Source organism: Rhagoletis pomonella, unplaced genomic scaffold (assembly GCF_013731165.1).
Source record: "Rhagoletis pomonella isolate Grant_MI unplaced genomic scaffold, Rhpom_1.0 Rhpom_scaffold_00008, whole genome shotgun sequence".
In the NCBI taxonomy this organism is placed as follows: domain Eukaryota; kingdom Metazoa; phylum Arthropoda; class Insecta; order Diptera; family Tephritidae; genus Rhagoletis; species Rhagoletis pomonella.
In genome coordinates, this window is record NW_023458562.1 from 24407583 (window position 1) to 24410619 (window position 3037).

General features: G+C 32.9%; 1 non-coding gene across 1 annotated transcript; it reads right to left on the minus strand.

The window, feature by feature from the left end:
- Positions 1-51: 51 nt before the first annotated feature.
- On the minus strand, positions 52-124 carry Trnan-guu. The gene has a single exon. It is a non-coding gene; the product is annotated as a tRNA-Asn (tRNA).
- Positions 125-3037: the final 2913 nt, after the last annotated feature.

Genomic DNA, 3037 nt, shown 5'->3' on the forward strand with positions numbered 1-3037 from the left:
AAAAAAAAACAATGAACCAAAAATTATTTAAATTAGCAAAAAATAACTCGACGCCCCCGGGTGGGCTCGAACCACCAACCTTTCGGTTAACAGCCGAACGCGCTAGCCATTGCGCCACGGAGGCGTTGTGAGTGACGCTCTTCAAACACGCAACGAATTTTGGGTCAGTTCAAAATAAAAACACAAATAAGAAACACCGCTAAAAAAGTATAGGGGTATTCTCTGAGTCTTGCAAAGCCTTTGCACGGTGCACGGATTGCACGGTTTGCAAAGCTGTCCCATACGAAAACCGGTTTTAACCGTGCAATCCGTGCAATCTGTGCACCATGCAAGGGCTTTGCAAGACTCAGAGAATACCCCTTATGTAAAGCAAGAACTAAAGCAAAGAAGCAAACAGAGCTATTGGTTAATACGAAATTGCTTAGCTCAAAGCAAAAATGCTGTCTGGCCTTTTTTGCAAGCGGGAACGGCTTCTTGCATAATTTTTTGCCATCTTATTATTGTTTTTGTTATGCATTAAAACTGCTGCCAGCAAGTAAATAGTTCGAGTGGCGGAATAACTTATGGAAATTGAGTTCAGTTAAAATTTCAAAAAAATTTCAAAAATATATGAAAAGATAAATAAATAAAAATATTAATTTAAGCCACCCCAATCCAAAATTTAAATTAAAATTTTCCTTAGTTTCTGCTCTTATAATCATACTTTCTGTATAGTTATAATTTGTTATCGATTAAGAACTAAAATTAAAAATCAAGAGGCTCGAAAGACAGTTTAGAGATGTTTCCATGGACATTTTTGTTCAGAATTGCCAGTTGAATATACGTCAATCACCGCAATAAGGTATAGACAAAATTTTAACCCCCCTAATGTACAAACTGGTACATTAATTCTTGAATACATACCCCGGAAAAGTTGTGCGACTAATCTCTAAAGAGTGTATTCCGGAATTATTCTGAAAAAGGTACAATTGGGCTTTAATTAGTCGCAACTAGTCTCATACGGGTATTATTGGAGATTAATTAGTCTCGATTCATCCATTACGGTTATAATTGGAGATCAATTAGTCCCCGACTCTGCTTTAACGAACGATTTAATGATATGTGCGAACTTGTTCTATGAATTTTCATGTGCGGCGTCGGCACATAGAGAGAGTATCCACTTAACAAACAGGAGAACCCTAGTTCGAATCGCGGCTGGCGTAGATTTTTATTTTCTTATTTTTTAAAAGTGACTAGTCGCTTTTTATACCCATTCGGCTATAAAGGGGAACAATTTGTCTCTTTTGCTCGAACAAAAGCGAATAGTTCATTCTATATAAAGCGATCAAAAGTGGTATTAGTCGCATGTTCCCGTGCGATTGCTCCCGGATGTGTAATTAAAATTACACAATCCAAACCCTGCAAAAATTTGAGGACCAGGTGGTCTACTGGGACGTATTTTTAAAGTATGTGGAAAAGGACCAGGTTCCATACGAGTAACTTTTTATGCTGACTTGGACAACTTCAAACGTAAAAATCTGATATACATACACCTGCGTTCAACTAATTAGCAACGAAATTGAAAATGATATTGATTGCAAATTATTTTTATTTTTCTATTTTTAATAATTTTAATTTAAAATATAATTCAATCTGTAACAGATAAATAAAGTTTCAAAACTTGCAAAACTTACAAAAAATCAATCAAACTTCAAAAAATTTTCACAAATTTCCAAATTTTTATTCAGAATATTAAGAAAATTTTCGGGTATGCAGTTCTGTAGCCTATTCAATTGTAGTCTAAGAAAGTGCAAGTCGTTAAAAATTACGGTTGATTTTTTAGAATTTTTTTTGTGCAGGGTGTTGCGCATTTTCTTCCATATATTACTTAATAAAATTTTTTTTATATGAAAAAAATTCGCGACACCCTCTACAAAAATCAACGGTAATTTTGAACGACTTGAGACTGGCACTTTCTTAGACTACAATTGAATGGGCTACAGAACTGCATATCAGAAAATTTTCTAAATATTCTGATTAAAAATTTGGAAATTTGATGACAATTTTTTGAAGTTTGATAATTTTTTTTTGCAGTTTTTGCAAGCTTTGAAATTTTTATTATTGTGGTTTCTGTTACAGATTAAATTATAATTTTAATGAAAATTATTAAAAATATAAAATTAACATAATTTGCAAACAATATCATTTTGAATTTCGTTGCTAATTAGTTGAACGCAGGTGTATGTGTTGAGCACCACCTCTTCGTGACCCATCGGCACGGCGAATTTTGTAAGAAAATTCATTTTACATAATAGAGTTTGCTATTAAAATTTAAAAGGCACTTTTGAAAATGATCAAATATTCGGTTCACAACAAAATCTTATGAAATTCAGTCCGTGGTCCAAAAGGAGTAGTTGTCTAGTTGGTCTCATGTTATGCAGCGGTGGACCAGAAGTGGTCAGGTCCAATAACATCGCAATGTTAATGTAACCATATTTTCTCTATATGTTTGGACCATTTAGGTTACTAGTGTTGGTTTTTGCAGGGAATTTATATGTACATTTACATACATACATACATACACGGTGCTATAAAGTGCTAGTCTTAAGTGCCTTAGAAATACCGTTGAGTTTTTGGCAATTTCTTTCCTGACAGAGTCAGTAATTTTCTTCCATTCCCAAGTAGGTTTTAAAATTTATTTGTCCTATAAACGCAGATTTTGTTCTGAATAAATGTGTTTGAAGGGAATAAATCTAGTCTACTTGAGAAAGTGGCACTTAAGTTGATAATTTACGTAAAGTGGTATTTTTTCCAAGAAAATTAAAGAAATTTAAAAAATCCAGGAAAATTTTCCTGATATTTATGTTATGATAAGTTTTTAATATTTTTCGGAAAACTGGAAAAAACGGAAAATTTTTTGTGTTCGGCTTTCACCTTGAATAACTTTTGGAGGAAAAATCATAACTACTTTTTTACAGCTTTCAATTTATTTCAAAAACATGAATATATCCCACGAGTTATAAAATTTTAAAATTGAAAACAATTTGTTCCTCTGTTA